Source organism: Brachyhypopomus gauderio, unplaced genomic scaffold (genome assembly GCF_052324685.1).
Source record: "Brachyhypopomus gauderio isolate BG-103 unplaced genomic scaffold, BGAUD_0.2 sc157, whole genome shotgun sequence".
In the NCBI taxonomy this organism is placed as follows: domain Eukaryota; kingdom Metazoa; phylum Chordata; class Actinopteri; order Gymnotiformes; family Hypopomidae; genus Brachyhypopomus; species Brachyhypopomus gauderio.
Genome location: NW_027506978.1, coordinates 124,155 through 146,386, shown reverse-complemented (window position 1 = coordinate 146,386; position 22,232 = coordinate 124,155). Strand labels below are relative to the sequence as shown.

Here is a 22,232-nt window from a genome sequence, read left to right as displayed (position 1 = left end):
ATAAGGAAAGAGCGTTTGAGCATCTTTTGGGGGCTCGTCAATCTTTTCAAAAAGCTTCTGCTGCCCCGTGTGAGGGTCGAACTCACGACCTTCAGATTATGAGACTGACGTGCTACCTACTGCGCTAACGAGGCTAGGAAAGAAGAAGCGAGGCTGAGGAAGAACTAACAAAGCTGGAGAAAAAATGTATCCGCCCCCAATTCACTCCTTGGAGCATGGCGGCAAGTGCACCTGCAGCAACTAATTACTGCCAACAACAGCTAACAAACAACAAGGTTAGCACAAGAAGCCTGGAATTAACCAGAATCTGAGGCCAACGTAATTAAACTCTAATCCTACCCTAACCAATCACAGGATGTTCCAAGAGTAGACAAACAACGCACACAAACAAAAAAAAAACAAAAATACCACCAAAATACAAGTACAAACGACACCTACCTCATGAAGGTATGAAGTGAAGCTTTCTCTGGAGTGCTTTTAGTAGATGCAAAGCAGTAATGTGTGCCAAGAAATTCAGAACTTGCATGTGGGAAAGAGAGAAATGCAAAATCTCAGTTGATCTAAGATGGATATTGCAGTTCGGTACAATGCACTGGAATACAAAGACAAAATGAATTGCCAATGTAGCTAAAGCCAATTTTGCAGCAAATGGTTTGCATGACTTAACTAGGAAGGCAGATGAATCAAACCTGTAGGTCACCAAGATTCTTTGAGTTTTTCCTATCATAAGTCCACAAACTGACGATGGTAAAAGAGGAGTGGCAACAGTGAGTCAATATCACCACAATGTGTTCTTTTTACCACCTCCTTGCAGGCACAATGATTCAGAGTACTTTAAAATCAAGGGGACAAGTGCACGTCACCTGACTCAGCATCACTGCGAGACACAGCACGTGTCCTCGTTAGTATAGTGGATAGTATCTCCGCCTGTCACGCGGAAGACCGGGGTTCGATTCCCCGACGGGGAGACCCTCTTTTAGCGCAAGGCGGAGCAACCAGTGACCGGCCATGAAAGAATGTGGCACTTTTTCTTTTACCTGAAACAAGACATCGCTATGTTGCATGAAGATCTTTGGATGAAGCACCTGTGAGTGCGAGCTCTCCCCACTGGTGGCATAAGGTCTCATCACAAATCACATTAGAGAGGCAAGTTAATCCTCTACGCTGCAAGAGACCCCACTGCATTTCCATGCCAACACATTGTAACGACGAAGCAGCCATTTGTAACTCAATTCCTGGGACTATTTCAGGATCAGTTAGGACTGCTAAAGTTTGGCAGCACAAAGTTGCAAATGGCATGAGAAGCATATTTAAAACTGGCTAGCAGGAAGAGAGCACACTCTCTCTTTCCACACGCCCAACAAGACACTCACGCTGCAAGCAGGAGTCGAACCTGCGCGGGGAAACCCCATTGGATTTCAAGTCCAACGCCTTAACCTCTCGGCCATCGCAGCTCGGCGGAGCGAGAGTAACATAGAGATCAATTCCTTGGACTTCCTCAAGCTCAATGATGAGTGCACAAGTGTCATTGCTTCTGAGTTGCAAATGGCTTGAGAAGAAAATTCAAATAAATGAATCTCCATAAGTCTACTCACTATTAACTTCAAGCTGGTACCAATTCCAGGTGATCAGGTATTCAAAAGCGTGTCATCAAAAGTGAATCAAAAAGAATCAAAAGTGAAAAGTGTCCGACGTGGTCCATTATTCTGTGTTGGCACCACGACACTGCAGTTTGATCTGGGAGCGAACATGCTCCAAAGAGGCAGCTTGATGTCTCAGTAGAGGTGTCAATACAGACGCCATCAAGGTATTGACTGAACGGTCAGTGGAGAGAATTGAATTGGATGCAACACAACTTGCTGTGTACACGCGAATTTACAAAAGAAAAAGCACAGCTTGAATCAACTAGGGATGACCTGTAAGAGTCATGTGCCAATACTATTTTCAGGTAGGGGGTGTGCTCAGCATGCGAGTGAATAAGGAAAGAGCGTTTGAGCATCTTTTGGGGGCTCGTCAATCTTTTCAAAAAGCTTCTGCTGCCCCGTGTGAGGGTCGAACTCACGACCTTCAGATTATGAGACTGACGCGCTACCTACTGCGCTAACGAGGCTAGGAAAGAAGAAGCGAGGCTGAGGAAGAACTAACAAAGCTGGAGAAAAAATGTATCCGCCCCCAATTCACTCCTTGGAGCATGGCGGCAAGTGCACCTGCAGCAACTAATTACTGCCAACAACAGCTAACAAACAACAAGCTTAGCACAAGAAGCCTGGAATTAACCAGAATCTGAGGCCAACGTAATTAAACTCTAATCCTACCCTAACCAATCACAGGATGTTCCAAGAGTAGACAAACAACGCACACAAACAAAAAAAAAAACAAAAATACCACCAAAATACAAGTACAAACGACACCTACCTCATGAAGGTATGAAGTGAAGCTTTCTCTGGAGTGCTTTTAGTAGATGCAAAGCAGTAATGTGTGCCAAGAAATTCAGAACTTGCATGTGGGAAAGAGAGAAATGCAAAATCTCAGTTGATCTAAGATGGATATTGCAGTTCGGTACAATGCACTGGAATACGAAGACAAAATGAATTGCCAATGTAGCTAAAGCCAATTTTGCAGCAAATGGTTCGCATGACTTAACTAGGAAGGCAGATGAATCAAACCTGTAGGTCACCAAGATTCTTTGAGTTTTTCCTATCATAAGTCCACAAACTGACGATGGTAAAAGAGGAGTGGCAACAGTGAGTCAATATCACCACAATGTGTTCTTTTTACCATCTCCTTGCAGGCACAATGATTCAGAGTACTTTAAAATCAAGGGGACAAGTGCACGTCACCTGACTCAGCATCACTGCGAGACACAGCACGTGTCCTCGTTAGTATAGTGGATAGTATCTCCGCCTGTCACGCGGAAGACCGGGGTTCGATTCCCTGACGGGGAGACCCTCTTTTAGCGCAAGGCGGAGCAACCAGTGACCGGCCATGAAAGAATGTGGCACTTTTTCTTTTACCTGAAACAAGACATCACTATGTTGCATGAAGATCTTTGGATGAAGCACCTGTGAGTGCAAGCTCTCCCCACTGGTGGCATAAGGTCTCATCACAAATCACATTAGAGAGGCAAGTTAATCCTCTAAGCTGCAAGAGACCCCACTGCATTTCCATGCCAACACATTGTAATGACGAAGCAGCCATTTGTAACTCAATTCCTGGGACTATTTCAGGATCAGTTAGGACTGCTAAAGTTTGGCAGCACAAAGTTGCAAATGGCATGAGAAGCATATTTAAAACTGGCTAGCAGGAAGAGAGCACACTCTCTCTTTCCACACGCCCAACAAGACACTCACGCTGCAAGCAGGAGTCGAACCTGCGCGGGGAAACCCCATTGGATTTCAAGTCCAACGCCTTAACCTCTCGGCCATCGCAGCTCGGCGGAGCGAGAGTAACATAGAGATCAATTCCTTGGACTTCCTCAAGCTCAATGATGAGTGCACAAGTGTCATTGCTTCTGAGTTGCAAATGGCTTGAGAAGAAAATTCAAATAAATGAATCTCCATAAGTCTACTCACTATTAACTTCAAGCTGGTACCAATTCCAGGTGATCAGGTATTCAAAAGCGTGTCATCAAAAGTGAATCAAAAAGAATCAAAAGTGAAAAGTGTCCGACGTGGTCCATTATTCTGTGTTGGCACCACGACACTGCAGTTTGATCTGGGAGCGAACATGCTCCAAAGAGGCAGCTTGATGTCTCAGTAGAGGTGTCAATACAGACGCCATCAAGGTATTGACTGAACGGTCAGTGGAGAGAATTGAATTGGATGCAACACAACTTGCTGTGTACACGCGAATTTACAAAAGAAAAAGCACAGCTTGAATCAACTAGGGATGACCTGTAAGAGTCATGTGCCAATACTATTTTCAGGTAGGGGGTGTGCTCAGCATGCGAGTGAATAAGGAAAGAGCGTTTGAGCATCTTTTGGGGGCTCGTCAATCTTTTCAAAAAGCTTCTGCTGCCCCGTGTGAGGGTCGAACTCACGACCTTCAGATTATGAGACTGACGCGCTACCTACTGCGCTAACGAGGCTAGGAAAGAAGAAGCGAGGCTGAGGAAGAACTAACAAAGCTGGAGAAAAAATGTATCCGCCCCCAATTCACTCCTTGGAGCATGGCGGCAAGTGCACCTGCAGCAACTAATTACTGCCAACAACAGCTAACAAACAACAAGGTTAGCACAAGAAGCCTGGAATTAACCAGAATCTGAGGCCAACGTAATTAAACTCTAATCCTACCCTAACCAATCACAGGATGTTCCAAGAGTAGACAAACAATGCACACAAACAAAAAAAAAACAAAAATACCACCAAAATACAAGTACAAACGACAGCTACCTCATGAAGGTATGAAGTGAAGCTTTCTCTGGAGTGCTTTTAGTAGATGCAAAGCAGTAATGTGTGCCAAGAAATTCAGAACTTGCATGTGGGAAAGAGAGAAATGCAAAATCTCAGTTGATCTAAGATGGATATTGCAGTTCGGTACAATGCACTGGAATACGAAGACAAAATGAATTGCCAATGTAGCTAAAGCCAATTTTGCAGCAAATGGTTCGCATGACTTAACTAGGAAGGCAGATGAATCAAACCTGTAGGTCACCAAGATTCTTTGAGTTTTTCCTATCATAAGTCCACAAACTGACGATGGTAAAAGAGGAGTGGCAACAGTGAGTCAATATCACCACAATGTGTTCTTTTTACCATCTCCTTGCAGGCACAATGATTCAGAGTACTTTAAAATCAAGGGGACAAGTGCACGTCACCTGACTCAGCATCACTGCGAGACACAGCACGTGTCCTCGTTAGTATAGTGGATAGTATCTCCGCCTGTCACGCGGAAGACCGGGGTTCGATTCCCCGACGGGGAGACCCTCTTTTAGCGCAAGGCGGAGCAACCAGTGACCGGCCATGAAAGAATGTGGCACTTTTTCTTTTACCTGAAACAAGACATCGCTATGTTGCATGAAGATCTTTGGATGAAGCACCTGTGAGTGCAAGCTCTCCCCACTGGTGGCATAAGGTCTCATCACAAATCACATTAGAGAGGCAAGTTAATCCTCTACGCTGCAAGAGACCCCACTGCATTTCCATGCCAACACATTGTAACGACGAAGCAGCCATTTGTAACTCAATTCCTGGGACTATTTCAGGATCAGTTAGGACTGCTAAAGTTTGGCAGCACAAAGTTGCAAATGGCATGAGAAGCATATTTAAAACTGGCTAGCAGGAAGAGAGCACACTCTCTCTTTCCACACGCCCAACAAGACACTCACGCTGCAAGCAGGAGTCGAACCTGCGCGGGGAAACCCCATTGGATTTCAAGTCCAACGCCTTAACCTCTCGGCCATCGCAGCTCGGCGGAGCGAGAGTAACATAGAGATCAATTCCTTGGACTTCCTCAAGCTCAATGATGAGTGCACAAGTGTCATTGCTTCTGAGTTGCAAATGGCTTGAGAAGAAAATTCAAATAAATGAATCTCCATAAGTCTACTCACTATTAACTTCAAGCTGGTACCAATTCCAGGTGATCAGGTATTCAAAAGCGTGTCATCAAAAGTGAATCAAAAAGAATCAAAAGTGAAAAGTGTCCGACGTGGTCCATTATTCTGTGTTGGCACCACGACACTGCAGTTTGATCTGGGAGCGAACATGCTCCAAAGAGGCAGCTTGATGTCTCAGTAGAGGTGTCAATACAGACGCCATCAAGGTATTGACTGAACGGTCAGTGGAGAGAATTGAATTGGATGCAACACAACTTGCTGTGTACACGCGAATTTACAAAAGAAAAAGCACAGCTTGAATCAACTAGGGATGACCTGTAAGAGTCATGTGCCAATACTATTTTCAGGTAGGGGGTGTGCTCAGCATGCGAGTGAATAAGGAAAGAGCGTTTGAGCATCTTTTGGGGGCTCGTCAATCTTTTCAAAAAGCTTCTGCTACCCCGTGTGAGGGTCGAACTCACGACCTTCAGATTATGAGACTGACGCGCTACCTACTGCGCTAACGAGGCTAGGAAAGAAGAAGCGAGGCTGAGGAAGAACTAACAAAGCTGGAGAAAAAATGTATCCGCCCCCAATTCACTCCTTGGAGCATGGCGGCAAGTGCACCTGCAGCAACTAATTACTGCCAACAACAGCTAACAAACAACAAGGTTAGCACAAGAAGCCTGGAATTAACCAGAATCTGAGGCCAACATAATTAAACTCTAATCCTACCCTAACCAATCACAGGATGTTCCAAGAGTAGACAAACAACGCACACAAACAAAAAAAAAACAAAAATACCACCAAAATACAAGTACAAACGACAGCTACCTCATGAAGGTATGAAGTGAAGCTTTCTCTGGAGTGCTTTTAGTAGATGCAAAGCAGTAATGTGTGCCAAGAAATTCAGAACTTGCATGTGGGAAAGAGAGAAATGCAAAATCTCAGTTGATCTAAGATGGATATTGCAGTTCGGTACAATGCACTGGAATACGAAGACAAAATGAATTGCCAATGTAGCTAAAGCCAATTTTGCAGCAAATGGTTCGCATGACTTAACTAGGAAGGCAGATGAATCAAACCTGTAGGTCACCAAGATTCTTTGAGTTTTTCCTATCATAAGTCCACAAACTGACGATGGTAAAAGAGGAGTGGCAACAGTGAGTCAATATCACCACAATGTGTTCTTTTTACCATCTCCTTGCAGGCACAATGATTCAGAGTACTTTAAAATCAAGGGGACAAGTGCACGTCACCTGACTCAGCATCACTGCGAGACACAGCACGTGTCCTCGTTAGTATAGTGGATAGTATCTCCGCCTGTCACGCGGAAGACCGGGGTTCGATTCCCCGACGGGGAGACCCTCTTTTAGCGCAAGGCGGAGCAACCAGTGACCGGCCATGAAAGAATGTGGCACTTTTTCTTTTACCTGAAACAAGACATCACTATGTTGCATGAAGATCTTTGGATGAAGCACCTGTGAGTGCAAGCTCTCCCCACTGGTGGCATAAGGTCTCATCACAAATCACATTAGAGAGGCAAGTTAATCCTCTAAGCTGCAAGAGACCCCACTGCATTTCCATGCCAACACATTGTAACGACGAAGCAGCCATTTGTAACTCAATTCCTGGGACTATTTCAGGATCAGTTAGGACTGCTAAAGTTTGGCAGCACAAAGTTGCAAATGGCATGAGAAGCATATTTAAAACTGGCTAGCAGGAAAAGAGCACACTCTCTCTTTCCACACGCCCAACAAGACACTCACGCTGCAAGCAGGAGTCGAACCTGCGCGGGGAAACCCCATTGGATTTCAAGTCCAACGCCTTAACCTCTCGGCCATCGCAGCTCGGCGGAGCGAGAGTAACATAGAGATCAATTCCTTGGACTTCCTCAAGCTCAATGATGAGTGCACAAGTGTCATTGCTTCTGAGTTGCAAATGGCTTGAGAAGAAAATTCAAATAAATGAATCTCCATAAGTCTACTCACTATTAACTTCAAGCTGGTACCAATTCCAGGTGATCAGGTATTCAAAAGCGTGTCATCAAAAGTGAATCAAAAAGAATCAAAAGTGAAAAGTGTCCGACGTGGTCCATTATTCTGTGTTGGCACCACGACACTGCAGTTTGATCTGGGAGCGAACATGCTCCAAAGAGGCAGCTTGATGTCTCAGTAGAGGTGTCAATACAGACGCCATCAAGGTATTGACTGAACGGTCAGTGGAGAGAATTGAATTGGATGCAACACAACTTGCTGTGTACACGCGAATTTACAAAAGAAAAAGCACAGCTTGAATCAACTAGGGATGACCTGTAAGAGTCATGTGCCAATACTATTTTCAGGTAGGGGGTGTGCTCAGCATGCGAGTGAATAAGGAAAGAGCGTTTGAGCATCTTTTGGGGGCTCGTCAATCTTTTCAAAAAGCTTCTGCTGCCCCGTGTGAGGGTCGAACTCACGACCTTCAGATTATGAGACTGACGCGCTACCTACTGCGCTAACGAGGCTAGGAAAGAAGAAGCGAGGCTGAGGAAGAACTAACAAAGCTGGAGAAAAAATGTATCCGCCCCCAATTCACTCCTTGGAGCATGGCGGCAAGTGCACCTGCAGCAACTAATTACTGCCAACAACAGCTAACAAACAACAAGGTTAGCACAAGAAGCCTGGAATTAACCAGAATCTGAGGCCAACGTAATTAAACTCTAATCCTACCCTAACCAATCACAGGATGTTCCAAGAGTAGACAAACAACGCACACAAACAAAAAAAAAACAAAAATACCACCAAAATACAAGTACAAACGACACCTACCTCATGAAGGTATGAAGTGAAGCTTTCTCTGGAGTGCTTTTAGTAGATGCAAAGCAGTAATGTGTGCCAAGAAATTCAGAACTTGCATGTGGGAAAGAGAGAAATGCAAAATCTCAGTTGATCTAAGATGGATATTGCAGTTCGGTACAATGCACTGGAATACAAAGACAAAATGAATTGCCAATGTAGCTAAAGCCAATTTTGCAGCAAATGGTTTGCATGACTTAACTAGGAAGGCAGATGAATCAAACCTGTAGGTCACCAAGATTCTTTGAGTTTTTCCTATCATAAGTCCACAAACTGACGATGGTAAAAGAGGAGTGGCAACAGTGAGTCAATATCACCACAATGTGTTCTTTTTACCACCTCCTTGCAGGCACAATGATTCAGAGTACTTTAAAATCAAGGGGACAAGTGCACGTCACCTGACTCAGCATCACTGCGAGACACAGCACGTGTCCTCGTTAGTATAGTGGATAGTATCTCCGCCTGTCACGCGGAAGACCGGGGTTCGATTCCCCGACGGGGAGACCCTCTTTTAGCGCAAGGCGGAGCAACCAGTGACCGGCCATGAAAGAATGTGGCACTTTTTCTTTTACCTGAAACAAGACATCGCTATGTTGCATGAAGATCTTTGGATGAAGCACCTGTGAGTGCGAGCTCTCCCCACTGGTGGCATAAGGTCTCATCACAAATCACATTAGAGAGGCAAGTTAATCCTCTACGCTGCAAGAGACCCCACTGCATTTCCATGCCAACACATTGTAACGACGAAGCAGCCATTTGTAACTCAATTCCTGGGACTATTTCAGGATCAGTTAGGACTGCTAAAGTTTGGCAGCACAAAGTTGCAAATGGCATGAGAAGCATATTTAAAACTGGCTAGCAGGAAGAGAGCACACTCTCTCTTTCCACACGCCCAACAAGACACTCACGCTGCAAGCAGGAGTCGAACCTGCGCGGGGAAACCCCATTGGATTTCAAGTCCAACGCCTTAACCTCTCGGCCATCGCAGCTCGGCGGAGCGAGAGTAACATAGAGATCAATTCCTTGGACTTCCTCAAGCTCAATGATGAGTGCACAAGTGTCATTGCTTCTGAGTTGCAAATGGCTTGAGAAGAAAATTCAAATAAATGAATCTCCATAAGTCTACTCACTATTAACTTCAAGCTGGTACCAATTCCAGGTGATCAGGTATTCAAAAGCGTGTCATCAAAAGTGAATCAAAAAGAATCAAAAGTGAAAAGTGTCCGACGTGGTCCATTATTCTGTGTTGGCACCACGACACTGCAGTTTGATCTGGGAGCGAACATGCTCCAAAGAGGCAGCTTGATGTCTCAGTAGAGGTGTCAATACAGACGCCATCAAGGTATTGACTGAACGGTCAGTGGAGAGAATTGAATTGGATGCAACACAACTTGCTGTGTACACGCGAATTTACAAAAGAAAAAGCACAGCTTGAATCAACTAGGGATGACCTGTAAGAGTCATGTGCCAATACTATTTTCAGGTAGGGGGTGTGCTCAGCATGCGAGTGAATAAGGAAAGAGCGTTTGAGCATCTTTTGGGGGCTCGTCAATCTTTTCAAAAAGCTTCTGCTACCCCGTGTGAGGGTCGAACTCACGACCTTCAGATTATGAGACTGACGCGCTACCTACTGCGCTAACGAGGCTAGGAAAGAAGAAGCGAGGCTGAGGAAGAACTAACAAAGCTGGAGAAAAAATGTATCCGTCCCCAATTCACTCCTTGGAGCATGGCGGCAAGTGCACCTGCAGCAACTAATTACTGCCAACAACAGCTAACAAACAACAAGGTTAGCACAAGAAGCCTGGAATTAACCAGAATCTGAGGCCAACATAATTAAACTCTAATCCTACCCTAACCAATCACAGGATGTTCCAAGAGTAGACAAACAACGCACACAAACAAAAAAAAAACAAAAATACCACCAAAATACAAGTACAAACGACAGCTACCTCATGAAGGTATGAAGTGAAGCTTTCTCTGGAGTGCTTTTAGTAGATGCAAAGCAGTAATGTGTGCCAAGAAATTCAGAACTTGCATGTGGGAAAGAGAGAAATGCAAAATCTCAGTTGATCTAAGATGGATATTGCAGTTCGGTACAATGCACTGGAATACGAAGACAAAATGAATTGCCAATGTAGCTAAAGCCAATTTTGCAGCAAATGGTTCGCATGACTTAACTAGGAAGGCAGATGAATCAAACCTGTAGGTCACCAAGATTCTTTGAGTTTTTCCTATCATAAGTCCACAAACTGACGATGGTAAAAGAGGAGTGGCAACAGTGAGTCAATATCACCACAATGTGTTCTTTTTACCATCTCCTTGCAGGCACAATGATTCAGAGTACTTTAAAATCAAGGGGACAAGTGCACGTCACCTGACTCAGCATCACTGCGAGACACAGCACGTGTCCTCGTTAGTATAGTGGATAGTATCTCCGCCTGTCACGCGGAAGACCGGGGTTCGATTCCCCGACGGGGAGACCCTCTTTTAGCGCAAGGCGGAGCAACCAGTGACCGGCCATGAAAGAATGTGGCACTTTTTCTTTTACCTGAAACAAGACATCACTATGTTGCATGAAGATCTTTGGATGAAGCACCTGTGAGTGCAAGCTCTCCCCACTGGTGGCATAAGGTCTCATCACAAATCACATTAGAGAGGCAAGTTAATCCTCTAAGCTGCAAGAGACCCCACTGCATTTCCATGCCAACACATTGTAACGACGAAGCAGCCATTTGTAACTCAATTCCTGGGACTATTTCAGGATCAGTTAGGACTGCTAAAGTTTGGCAGCACAAAGTTGCAAATGGCATGAGAAGCATATTTAAAACTGGCTAACAGGAAGAGAGCACACTCTCTCTTTCCACACGCCCAACAAGACACTCACGCTGCAAGCAGGAGTCGAACCTGCGCGGGGAAACCCCATTGGATTTCAAGTCCAACGCCTTAACCTCTCGGCCATCGCAGCTCGGCGGAGCGAGAGTAACATAGAGATCAATTCCTTGGACTTCCTCAAGCTCAATGATGAGTGCACAAGTGTCATTGCTTCTGAGTTGCAAATGGCTTGAGAAGAAAATTCAAATAAATGAATCTCCATAAGTCTATTCACTATTAACTTCAAGCTGGTACCAATTCCAGGTGATCAGGTATTCAAAAGCGTGTCATCAAAAGTGAATCAAAAAGAATCAAAAGTGAAAAGTGTCCGACGTGGTCCATTATTCTGTGTTGGCACCACGACACTGCAGTTTGATCTGGGAGCGAACATGCTCCAAAGAGGCAGCTTGATGTCTCAGTAGAGGTGTCAATACAGACGCCATCAAGGTATTGACTGAACGGTCAGTGGAGAGAATTGAATTGGATGCAACACAACTTGCTGTGTACACGCGAATTTACAAAAGAAAAAGCACAGCTTGAATCAACTAGGGATGACCTGTAAGAGTCATGTGCCAATACTATTTTCAGGTAGGGGGTGTGCTCAGCATGCGAGTGAATAAGGAAAGAGCGTTTGAGCATCTTTTGGGGGCTCGTCAATCTTTTCAAAAAGCTTCTGCTGCCCCGTGTGAGGGTCAAACTCACGACCTTCAGATTATGAGACTGACGCGCTACCTACTGCACTAACGAGGCTAGGAAAGAAGAAGCGAGGCTGAGGAAGAACTAACAAAGCTGGAGAAAAAATGTATCCGCCCCCAATTCACTCCTTGGAGCATGGCGGCAAGTGCACCTGCAGCAACTAATTACTGCCAACAACAGCTAACAAACAACAAGGTTAGCACAAGAAGCCTGGAATTAACCAGAATCTGAGGCCAACGTAATTAAACTCTAATCCTACCCTAACCAATCACAGGATGTTCCAAGAGTAGACAAACAACGCACACAAACAAAAAAAAAAACAAAAATACCACCAAAATACAAGTACAAACGACACCTACCTCATGAAGGTATGAAGTGAAGCTTTCTCTGGAGTGCTTTTAGTAGATGCAAAGCAGTAATGTGTGCCAAGAAATTCAGAACTTGCATGTGGGAAAGAGAGAAATGCAAAATCTCAGTTGATCTAAGATGGATATTGCAGTTCGGTACAATGCACTGGAATACGAAGACAAAATGAATTGCCAATGTAGCTAAAGCCAATTTTGCAGCAAATGGTTTGCATGACTTAACTAGGAAGGCAGATGAATCAAACTTGTAGGTCACCAAGATTCTTTGAGTTTTTCCTATCATAAGTCCACAAACTGACGATGGTAAAAGAGGAGTGGCAACAGTGAGTCAATATCACCACAATGTGTTCTTTTTACCACCTCCTTGCAGGCACAATGATTCAGAGTACTTTAAAATCAAGGGGACAAGTGCACGTCACCTGACTCAGCATCACTGCGAGACACAGCACGTGTCCTCGTTAGTATAGTGGATAGTATCTCCGCCTGTCACGCGGAAGACCGGGGTTCGATTCCCCGACGGGGAGACCCTCTTTTAGCGCAAGGCGGAGCAACCAGTGACCGGCCATGAAAGAATGTGGCACTTTTTCTTTTACCTGAAACAAGACATCACTATGTTGCATGAAGATCTTTGGATGAAGCACCTGTGAGTGCGAGCTCTCCCCACTGGTGGCATAAGGTCTCATCACAAATCACATTAGAGAGGCAAGTTAATCCTCTACGCTGCAAGAGACCCCACTGCATTTCCATGCCAACACATTGTAACGACGAAGCAGCCATTTGTAACTCAATTCCTGGGACTATTTCAGGATCAGTTAGGACTGCTAAAGTTTGGCAGCACAAAGTTGCAAATGGCATGAGAAGCATATTTAAAACTGGCTAGCAGGAAGAGAGCACACTCTCTCTTTCCACACGCCCAACAAGACACTCACGCTGCAAGCAGGAGTCGAACCTGCGCGGGGAAACCCCATTGGATTTCAAGTCCAACGCCTTAACCTCTCGGCCATCACAGCTCGGCGGAGCGAGAGTAACATAGAGATCAATTCCTTGGACTTCCTCAAGCTCAATGATGAGTGCACAAGTGTCATTGCTTCTGAGTTGCAAATGGCTTGAGAAGAAAATTCAAATAAATGAATCTCCATAAGTCTACTCACTATTAACTTCAAGCTGGTACCAATTCCAAGTGATCAGGTATTCAAAAGCGTGTCATCAAAAGTGAATCAAAAAGAATCAAAAGTGAAAAGTGTCCGACGTGGTCCATTATTCTGTGTTGGCACCACGACACTGCAGTTTGATCTGGGAGCGAACATGCTCCAAAGAGGCAGCTTGATGTCTCAGTAGAGGTGTCAATACAGACGCCATCAAGGTATTGACTGAACGGTCAGTGGAGAGAATTGAATTGGATGCAACACAACTTGCTGTGTACACGCGAATTTACAAAAGAAAAAGCACAGCTTGAATCAACTAGGGATGACCTGTAAGAGTCATGTGCCAATACTATTTTCAGGTAGGGGGTGTGCTCAGCATGCGAGTGAATAAGGAAAGAGCGTTTGAGCATCTTTTGGGGGCTCGTCAATCTTTTCAAAAAGCTTCTGCTGCCCCGTGTGAGGGTCGAACTCACGACCTTCAGATTATGAGACTGACGCGCTACCTACTGCGCTAACGAGGCTAGGAAAGAAGAAGCGAGGCTGAGGAAGAACTAACAAAGCTGGAGAAAAAATGTATCCGCCCCCAATTCACTCCTTGGAGCATGGCGGCAAGTGCACCTGCAGCAACTAATTACTGCCAACAACAGCTAACAAACAACAAGGTTAGCACAAGAAGCCTGGAATTAACCAGAATCTGAGGCCAACGTAATTAAACTCTAATCCTACCCTAACCAATCACAGGATGTTCCAAGAGTAGACAAACAACGCACACAAACAAAAAAAAAACAAAAATACCACCAAAATACAAGTACAAACGACACCTACCTCATGAAGGTATGAAGTGAAGCTTTCTCTGGAGTGCTTTTAGTAGATGCAAAGCAGTAATGTGTGCCAAGAAATTCAGAACTTGCATGTGGGAAAGAGAGAAATGCAAAATCTCAGTTGATCTAAGATGGATATTGCAGTTCGGTACAATGCACTGGAATACAAAGACAAAATGAATTGCCAATGTAGCTAAAGCCAATTTTGCAGCAAATGGTTTGCATGACTTAACTAGGAAGGCAGATGAATCAAACCTGTAGGTCACCAAGATTCTTTGAGTTTTTCCTATCATAAGTCCACAAACTGACGATGGTAAAAGAGGAGTGGCAACAGTGAGTCAATATCACCACAATGTGTTCTTTTTACCACCTCCTTGCAGGCACAATGATTCAGAGTACTTTAAAATCAAGGGGACAAGTGCACGTCACCTGACTCAGCATCACTGCAAGACACAGCACGTGTCCTCGTTAGTATAGTGGATAGTATCTCCGCCTGTCACGCGGAAGACCGGGGTTCGATTCCCCGACGGGGAGACCCTCTTTTAGCGCAAGGCGGAGCAACCAGTGACCGGCCATGAAAGAATGTGGCACTTTTTCTTTTACCTGAAACAAGACATCGCTATGTTGCATGAAGATCTTTGGATGAAGCACCTGTGAGTGCGAGCTCTCCCCACTGGTGGCATAAGGTCTCATCACAAATCACATTAGAGAGGCAAGTTAATCCTCTACGCTGCAAGAGACCCCACTGCATTTCCATGCCAACACATTGTAACGACGAAGCAGCCATTTGTAACTCAATTCCTGGGACTATTTCAGGATCAGTTAGGACTGCTAAAGTTTGGCAGCACAAAGTTGCAAATGGCATGAGAAGCATATTTAAAACTGGCTAGCAGGAAGAGAGCACACTCTCTCTTTCCACACGCCCAACAAGACACTCACGCTGCAAGCAGGAGTCGAACCTGCGCGGGGAAACCCCATTGGATTTCAAGTCCAACGCCTTAACCTCTCGGCCATCGCAGCTCGGCGGAGCGAGAGTAACATAGAGATCAATTCCTTGGACTTCCTCAAGCTCAATGATGAGTGCACAAGTGTCATTGCTTCTGAGTTGCAAATGGCTTGAGAAGAAAATTCAAATAAATGAATCTCCATAAGTCTACTCACTATTAACTTCAAGCTGGTACCAATTCCAGGTGATCAGGTATTCAAAAGCGTGTCATCAAAAGTGAATCAAAAAGAATCAAAAGTGAAAAGTGTCCGACGTGGTCCATTATTCTGTGTTGGCACCACGACACTGCAGTTTGATCTGGGAGCGAACATGCTCCAAAGAGGCAGCTTGATGTCTCAGTAGAGGTGTCAATACAGACGCCATCAAGGTATTGACTGAACGGTCAGTGGAGAGAATTGAATTGGATGCAACACAACTTGCTGTGTACACGCGAATTTACAAAAGAAAAAGCACAGCTTGAATCAACTAGGGATGACCTGTAAGAGTCATGTGCCAATACTATTTTCAGGTAGGGGGTGTGCTCAGCATGCGAGTGAATAAGGAAAGAGCGTTTGAGCATCTTTTGGGGGCTCGTCAATCTTTTCAAAAAGCTTCTGCTGCCCCGTGTGAGGGTCGAACTCACGACCTTCAGATTATGAGACTGACGCGCTACCTACTGTGCTAACGAGGCTAGGAAAGAAGAAGCGAGGCTGAGGAAGAACTAACAAAGCTGGAGAAAAAATGTATCCGCCCCCAATTCACTCCTTGGAGCATGGCGGCAAGTGCACCTGCAGCAACTAATTACTGCCAACAACAGCTAACAAACAACAAGGTTAGCACAAGAAGCCTGGAATTAACCAGAATCTGAGGCCAACGTAATTAAACTCTAATCCTACCCTAACCAATCACAGGATGTTCCAAGAGTAGACAAACAACGCACACAAACAAAAAAAAAAACAAAAATACCACCAAAATACAAGTACAAACGACACCTACCTCATGAAGGTATGAAGTGAAGCTTTCTCTGGAGTGCTTTTAGTAGATGCAAAGCAGTAATGTGTGCCAAGAAATTCAGAACTTGCATGTGGGAAAGAGAGAAATGCAAAATCTCAGTTGATCTAAGATGGATATTGCAGTTCGGTACAATGCACTGGAATACGAAGACAAAATGAATTGCCAATGTAGCTAAAGCCAATTTTGCAGCAAATGGTTCGCATGACTTAACTAGGAAGGCAGATGAATCAAACCTGTAGGTCACCAAGATTCTTTGAGTTTTTCCTATCATAAGTCCACAAACTGACGATGGTAAAAGAGGAGTGGCAACAGTGAGTCAATATCACCACAATGTGTTCTTTTTACCATCTCCTTGCAGGCACAATGATTCAGAGTACTTTAAAATCAAGGGGACAAGTGCACGTCACCTGACTCAGCATCACTGCGAGACACAGCACGTGTCCTCGTTAGTATAGTGGATAGTATCTCCGCCTGTCACGCGGAAGACCGGGGTTCGATTCCCCGACGGGGAGACCCTCTTTTAGCGCAAGGCGGAGCAACCAGTGACCGGCCATGAAAGAATGTGGCACTTTTTCTTTTACCTGAAACAAGACATCACTATGTTGCATGAAGATCTTTGGATGAAGCACCTGTGAGTGCAAGCTCTCCCCACTGGTGGCATAAGGTCTCATCACAAATCACATTAGAGAGGCAAGTTAATCCTCTAAGCTGCAAGAGACCCCACTGCATTTCCATGCCAACACATTGTAACGACGAAGCAGCCATTTGTAACTCAATTCCTGGGACTATTTCAGGATCAGTTAGGACTGCTAAAGTTTGGCAGCACAAAGTTGCAAATGGCATGAGAAGCATATTTAAAACTGGCTAGCAGGAAGAGAGCACACTCTCTCTTTCCACACGCCCAACAAGACACTCACGCTGCAAGCAGGAGTCGAACCTGCGCGGGGAAACCCCATTGGATTTCAAGTCCAACGCCTTAACCTCTCGGCCATCGCAGCTCGGCGGAGCGAGAGTAACATAGAGATCAATTCCTTGGACTTCCTCAAGCTCAATGATGAGTGCACAAGTGTCATTGCTTCTGAGTTGCAAATGGCTTGAGAAGAAAATTCAAATAAATGAATCTCCATAAGTCTACTCACTATTAACTTCAAGCTGGTACCAATTCCAGGTGATCAGGTATTCAAAAGCGTGTCATCAAAAGTGAATCAAAAAGAATCAAAAGTGAAAAGTGTCCGACGTGGTCCATTATTCTGTGTTGGCACCACGACACTGCAGTTTGATCTGGGAGCGAACATGCTCCAAAGAGGCAGCTTGATGTCTCAGTAGAGGTGTCAATACAGACGCCATCAAGGTATTGACTGAACGGTCAGTGGAGAGAATTGAATTGGATGCAACACAACTTGCTGTGTACACGCGAATTTACAAAAGAAAAAGCACAGCTTGAATCAACTAGGGATGACCTGTAAGAGTAATGTGCCAATACTATTTTCAGGTAGGGGGTGTGCTCAGCATGCGAGTGAATAAGGAAAGAGCGTTTGAGCATCTTTTGGGGGCTCGTCAATCTTTTCAAAAAGCTTCTGCTGCCCCGTGTGAGGGTCGAACTCACGACCTTCAGATTATGAGACTGACGCGCTACCTACTGCGCTAACGAGGCTAGGAAAGAAGAAGCGAGGCTGAGGAAGAACTAACAAAGCTGGAGAAAAAATGTATCCGCCCCCAATTCACTCCTTGGAGCATGGCGGCAAGTGCACCTGCAGCAACTAATTACTGCCAACAACAGCTAACAAACAACAAGGTTAGCACAAGAAGCCTGGAATTAACCAGAATCTGAGGCCAACGTAATTAAACTCTAATCCTACCCTAACCAATCACAGGATGTTCCAAGAGTAGACAAACAACGCACACAAACAAAAAAAAAACAAAAATACCACCAAAATACAAGTACAAACGACACCTACCTCATGAAGGTATGAAGTGAAGCTTTCTCTGGAGTGCTTTTAGTAGATGCAAAGCAGTAATGTGTGCCAAGAAATTCAGAACTTGCATGTGGGAAAGAGAGAAATGCAAAATCTCAGTTGATCTAAGATGGATATTGCAGTTCGGTACAATGCACTGGAATACAAAGACAAAATGAATTGCCAATGTAGCTAAAGCCAATTTTGCAGCAAATGGTTTGCATGACTTAACTAGGAAGGCAGATGAATCAAACCTGTAGGTCACCAAGATTCTTTGAGTTTTTCCTATCATAAGTCCACAAACTGACGATGGTAAAAGAGGAGTGGCAACAGTGAGTCAATATCACCACAATGTGTTCTTTTTACCACCTCCTTGCAGGCACAATGATTCAGAGTACTTTAAAATCAAGGGGACAAGTGCACGTCACCTGACTCAGCATCACTGCGAGACACAGCACGTGTCCTCGTTAGTATAGTGGATAGTATCTCCGCCTGTCACGCGGAAGACCGGGGTTCGATTCCCCGACGGGGAGACCCTCTTTTAGCGCAAGGCGGAGCAACCAGTGACCGGCCATGAAAGAATGTGGCACTTTTTCTTTTACCTGAAACAAGACATCGCTATGTTGCATGAAGATCTTTGGATGAAGCACCTGTGAGTGCGAGCTCTCCCCACTGGTGGCATAAGGTCTCATCACAAATCACATTAGAGAGGCAAGTTAATCCTCTACGCTGCAAGAGACCCCACTGCATTTCCATGCCAACACATTGTAACGACGAAGCAGCCATTTGTAACTCAATTCCTGGGACTATTTCAGGATCAGTTAGGACTGCTAAAGTTTGGCAGCACAAAGTTGCAAATGGCATGAGAAGCATATTTAAAACTGGCTAGCAGGAAGAGAGCACACTCTCTCTTTCCACACGCCCAACAAGACACTCACGCTGCAAGCAGGAGTCGAACCTGCGCGGGGAAACCCCATTGGATTTCAAGTCCAACGCCTTAACCTCTCGGCCATCGCAGCTCGGCGGAGCGAGAGTAACATAGAGATCAATTCCTTGGACTTCCTCAAGCTCAATGATGAGTGCACAAGTGTCATTGCTTCTGAGTTGCAAATGGCTTGAGAAGAAAATTCAAATAAATGAATCTCCATAAGTCTACTCACTATTAACTTCAAGCTGGTACCAATTCCAGGTGATCAGGTATTCAAAAGCGTGTCATCAAAAGTGAATCAAAAAGAATCAAAAGTGAAAAGTGTCCGACGTGGTCCATTATTCTGTGTTGGCACCACGACACTGCAGTTTGATCTGGGAGCGAACATGCTCCAAAGAGGCAGCTTGATGTCTCAGTAGAGGTGTCAATACAGACGCCATCAAGGTATTGACTGAACGGTCAGTGGAGAGAATTGAATTGGATGCAACACAACTTGCTGTGTACACGCGAATTTACAAAAGAAAAAGCACAGCTTGAATCAACTAGGGATGACCTGTAAGAGTCATGTGCCAATACTATTTTCAGGTAGGGGGTGTGCTCAGCATGCGAGTGAATAAGGAAAGAGCGTTTGAGCATCTTTTGGGGGCTCGTCAATCTTTTCAAAAAGCTTCTGCTGCCCCGTGTGAGGGTCGAACTCACGACCTTCAGATTATGAGACTGACGCGCTACCTACTGCGCTAACGAGGCTAGGAAAGAAGAAGCGAGGCTGAGGAAGAACTAACAAAGCTGGAGAAAAAATGTATCCGCCCCCAATTCACTCCTTGGAGCATGGCGGCAAGTGCACCTGCAGCAACTAATTACTGCCAACAACAGCTAACAAACAACAAGGTTAGCACAAGAAGCCTGGAATTAACCAGAATCTGAGGCCAACGTAATTAAACTCTAATCCTACCCTAACCAATCACAGGATGTTCCAAGAGTAGACAAACAACGCACACAAACAAAAAAAAAACAAAAATACCACCAAAATACAAGTACAAACGACACCTACCTCATGAAGGTATGAAGTGAAGCTTTCTCTGGAGTGCTTTTAGTAGATGCAAAGCAGTAATGTGTGCCAAGAAATTCAGAACTTGCATGTGGGAAAGAGAGAAATGCAAAATCTCAGTTGATCTAAGATGGATATTGCAGTTCGGTACAATGCACTGGAATACAAAGACAAAATGAATTGCCAATGTAGCTAAAGCCAATTTTGCAGCAAATGGTTTGCATGACTTAACTAGGAAGGCAGATGAATCAAACCTGTAGGTCACCAAGATTCTTTGAGTTTTTCCTATCATAAGTCCACAAACTGACGATGGTAAAAGAGGAGTGGCAACAGTGAGTCAATATCACCACAATGTGTTCTTTTTACCACCTCCTTGCAGGCACAATGATTCAGAGTACTTTAAAATCAAGGGGACAAGTGCACGTCACCTGACTCAGCATCACTGCGAGACACAGCACGTGTCCTCGTTAGTATAGTGGATAGTATCTCCGCCTGTCACGCGGAAGACCGGGGTTCGATTCCCCGACGGGGAGACCCTCTTTTAGCGCAAGGCGGAGCAACCAGTGACCGGCCATGAAAGAATGTGGCACTTTTTCTTTTACCTGAAACAAGACATCGCTATGTTGCATGAAGATCTTTGGATGAAGCACCTGTGAGTGCGAGCTCTCCCTACTGGTGGCATAAGGTCTCATCACAAATCACATTAGAGAGGCAAGTTAATCCTCTACGCTGCAAGAGACCCCACTGCATTTCCATGCCAACACATTGTAACGACGAAGCAGCCATTTGTAACTCAATTCCTGGGACTATTTCAGGATCAGTTAGGACTGCTAAAGTTTGGCAGCACAAAGTTGCAAATGGCATGAGAAGCATATTTAAAACTGGCTAGCAGGAAGAGAGCACACTCTCTCTTTCCACACGCCCAACAAGACACTCACGCTGCAAGCAGGAGTCGAACCTGCGCGGGGAAACCCCATTGGATTTCAAGTCCAACGCCTTAACCTCTCGGCCATCGCAGCTCGGCGGAGCGAGAGTAACATAGAGATCAATTCCTTGGACTTCCTCAAGCTCAATGATGAGTGCACAAGTGTCATTGCTTCTGAGTTGCAAATGGCTTGAGAAGAAAATTCAAATAAATGAATCTCCATAAGTCTACTCACTATTAACTTCAAGCTGGTACCAATTCCAGGTGATCAGGTATTCAAAAGCGTGTCATCAAAAGTGAATCAAAAAGAATCAAAAGTGAAAAGTGTCCGACGTGGTCCATTATTCTGTGTTGGCACCACGACACTGCAGTTTGATCTGGGAGCGAACATGCTCCAAAGAGGCAGCTTGATGTCTCAGTAGAGGTGTCAATACAGACGCCATCAAGGTATTGACTGAACGGTCAGTGGAGAGAATTGAATTGGATGCAACACAACTTGCTGTGTACACGCGAATTTACAAAAGAAAAAGCACAGCTTGAATCAACTAGGGATGACCTGTAAGAGTCATGTGCCAATACTATTTTCAGGTAGGGGGTGTGCTCAGCATGCGAGTGAATAAGGAAAGAGCGTTTGAGCATCTTTTGGGGGCTCGTCAATCTTTTCAAAAAGCTTCTGCTGCCCCGTGTGAGGGTCGAACTCACGACCTTCAGATTATGAGACTGACGCGCTACCTACTGCGCTAACGAGGCTAGGAAAGAAGAAGCGAGGCTGAGGAAGAACTAACAAAGCTGGAGAAAAAATGTATCCGCCCCCAATTCACTCCTTGGAGCATGGCGGCAAGTGCACCTGCAGCAACTAATTACTGCCAACAACAGCTAACAAACAACAAGGTTAGCACAAGAAGCCTGGAATTAACCAGAATCTGAGGCCAACGTAATTAAACTCTAATCCTACCCTAACCAATCACAGGATGTTCCAAGAGTAGACAAACAACGCACACAAACAAAAAAAAAACAAAAATACCACCAAAATACAAGTACAAACGACACCTACCTCATGAAGGTATGAAGTGAAGCTTTCTCTGGAGTGCTTTTAGTAGATGCAAAGC

The 22,232-nt window shown here is 44.8% G+C and overlaps 1 protein-coding gene and 34 non-coding genes across 35 annotated transcripts in view; 11 read left to right on the top strand and 24 right to left on the bottom strand.

Moving 5' to 3' along the window:
* LOC143500564 (uncharacterized) overlaps window positions 1-22,232 on the bottom strand; it is a 198,990-nt gene that overhangs the window by 71,476 nt on the left and 105,282 nt on the right. The window lies entirely within an intron of this gene.
* Window positions 62-134, bottom strand: trnam-cau (transfer RNA methionine (anticodon CAU)). Its single transcript has one exon. It is a non-coding gene; the product is annotated as a tRNA-Met (tRNA).
* trnad-guc (transfer RNA aspartic acid (anticodon GUC)) lies at window positions 897-968 on the top strand. The gene has a single exon. It is a non-coding gene; the product is annotated as a tRNA-Asp (tRNA).
* Window positions 1,373-1,454, bottom strand: trnas-uga (transfer RNA serine (anticodon UGA)). The gene has a single exon. It is a non-coding gene; the product is annotated as a tRNA-Ser (tRNA).
* On the bottom strand, window positions 2,038-2,110 carry trnam-cau (transfer RNA methionine (anticodon CAU)). Its single transcript has one exon. It is a non-coding gene; the product is annotated as a tRNA-Met (tRNA).
* On the top strand, window positions 2,874-2,945 carry trnad-guc (transfer RNA aspartic acid (anticodon GUC)). The gene has a single exon. It is a non-coding gene; the product is annotated as a tRNA-Asp (tRNA).
* On the bottom strand, window positions 3,350-3,431 carry trnas-uga (transfer RNA serine (anticodon UGA)). The gene has a single exon. It is a non-coding gene; the product is annotated as a tRNA-Ser (tRNA).
* trnam-cau (transfer RNA methionine (anticodon CAU)) lies at window positions 4,015-4,087 on the bottom strand. Its single transcript has one exon. It is a non-coding gene; the product is annotated as a tRNA-Met (tRNA).
* Window positions 4,850-4,921, top strand: trnad-guc (transfer RNA aspartic acid (anticodon GUC)). Its single transcript has one exon. It is a non-coding gene; the product is annotated as a tRNA-Asp (tRNA).
* Window positions 5,326-5,407, bottom strand: trnas-uga (transfer RNA serine (anticodon UGA)). Its single transcript has one exon. It is a non-coding gene; the product is annotated as a tRNA-Ser (tRNA).
* trnam-cau (transfer RNA methionine (anticodon CAU)) lies at window positions 5,991-6,063 on the bottom strand. The gene has a single exon. It is a non-coding gene; the product is annotated as a tRNA-Met (tRNA).
* trnad-guc (transfer RNA aspartic acid (anticodon GUC)) lies at window positions 6,826-6,897 on the top strand. The gene has a single exon. It is a non-coding gene; the product is annotated as a tRNA-Asp (tRNA).
* trnas-uga (transfer RNA serine (anticodon UGA)) lies at window positions 7,302-7,383 on the bottom strand. The gene has a single exon. It is a non-coding gene; the product is annotated as a tRNA-Ser (tRNA).
* On the bottom strand, window positions 7,967-8,039 carry trnam-cau (transfer RNA methionine (anticodon CAU)). Its single transcript has one exon. It is a non-coding gene; the product is annotated as a tRNA-Met (tRNA).
* trnad-guc (transfer RNA aspartic acid (anticodon GUC)) lies at window positions 8,802-8,873 on the top strand. Its single transcript has one exon. It is a non-coding gene; the product is annotated as a tRNA-Asp (tRNA).
* Window positions 9,278-9,359, bottom strand: trnas-uga (transfer RNA serine (anticodon UGA)). Its single transcript has one exon. It is a non-coding gene; the product is annotated as a tRNA-Ser (tRNA).
* On the bottom strand, window positions 9,943-10,015 carry trnam-cau (transfer RNA methionine (anticodon CAU)). Its single transcript has one exon. It is a non-coding gene; the product is annotated as a tRNA-Met (tRNA).
* Window positions 10,778-10,849, top strand: trnad-guc (transfer RNA aspartic acid (anticodon GUC)). The gene has a single exon. It is a non-coding gene; the product is annotated as a tRNA-Asp (tRNA).
* Window positions 11,254-11,335, bottom strand: trnas-uga (transfer RNA serine (anticodon UGA)). Its single transcript has one exon. It is a non-coding gene; the product is annotated as a tRNA-Ser (tRNA).
* On the bottom strand, window positions 11,919-11,991 carry trnam-cau (transfer RNA methionine (anticodon CAU)). The gene has a single exon. It is a non-coding gene; the product is annotated as a tRNA-Met (tRNA).
* On the top strand, window positions 12,755-12,826 carry trnad-guc (transfer RNA aspartic acid (anticodon GUC)). Its single transcript has one exon. It is a non-coding gene; the product is annotated as a tRNA-Asp (tRNA).
* trnas-uga (transfer RNA serine (anticodon UGA)) lies at window positions 13,231-13,312 on the bottom strand. Its single transcript has one exon. It is a non-coding gene; the product is annotated as a tRNA-Ser (tRNA).
* Window positions 13,896-13,968, bottom strand: trnam-cau (transfer RNA methionine (anticodon CAU)). Its single transcript has one exon. It is a non-coding gene; the product is annotated as a tRNA-Met (tRNA).
* On the top strand, window positions 14,731-14,802 carry trnad-guc (transfer RNA aspartic acid (anticodon GUC)). The gene has a single exon. It is a non-coding gene; the product is annotated as a tRNA-Asp (tRNA).
* On the bottom strand, window positions 15,207-15,288 carry trnas-uga (transfer RNA serine (anticodon UGA)). The gene has a single exon. It is a non-coding gene; the product is annotated as a tRNA-Ser (tRNA).
* trnam-cau (transfer RNA methionine (anticodon CAU)) lies at window positions 15,872-15,944 on the bottom strand. Its single transcript has one exon. It is a non-coding gene; the product is annotated as a tRNA-Met (tRNA).
* trnad-guc (transfer RNA aspartic acid (anticodon GUC)) lies at window positions 16,708-16,779 on the top strand. Its single transcript has one exon. It is a non-coding gene; the product is annotated as a tRNA-Asp (tRNA).
* On the bottom strand, window positions 17,184-17,265 carry trnas-uga (transfer RNA serine (anticodon UGA)). Its single transcript has one exon. It is a non-coding gene; the product is annotated as a tRNA-Ser (tRNA).
* Window positions 17,849-17,921, bottom strand: trnam-cau (transfer RNA methionine (anticodon CAU)). The gene has a single exon. It is a non-coding gene; the product is annotated as a tRNA-Met (tRNA).
* Window positions 18,684-18,755, top strand: trnad-guc (transfer RNA aspartic acid (anticodon GUC)). The gene has a single exon. It is a non-coding gene; the product is annotated as a tRNA-Asp (tRNA).
* Window positions 19,160-19,241, bottom strand: trnas-uga (transfer RNA serine (anticodon UGA)). The gene has a single exon. It is a non-coding gene; the product is annotated as a tRNA-Ser (tRNA).
* Window positions 19,825-19,897, bottom strand: trnam-cau (transfer RNA methionine (anticodon CAU)). Its single transcript has one exon. It is a non-coding gene; the product is annotated as a tRNA-Met (tRNA).
* Window positions 20,660-20,731, top strand: trnad-guc (transfer RNA aspartic acid (anticodon GUC)). Its single transcript has one exon. It is a non-coding gene; the product is annotated as a tRNA-Asp (tRNA).
* On the bottom strand, window positions 21,136-21,217 carry trnas-uga (transfer RNA serine (anticodon UGA)). Its single transcript has one exon. It is a non-coding gene; the product is annotated as a tRNA-Ser (tRNA).
* On the bottom strand, window positions 21,801-21,873 carry trnam-cau (transfer RNA methionine (anticodon CAU)). Its single transcript has one exon. It is a non-coding gene; the product is annotated as a tRNA-Met (tRNA).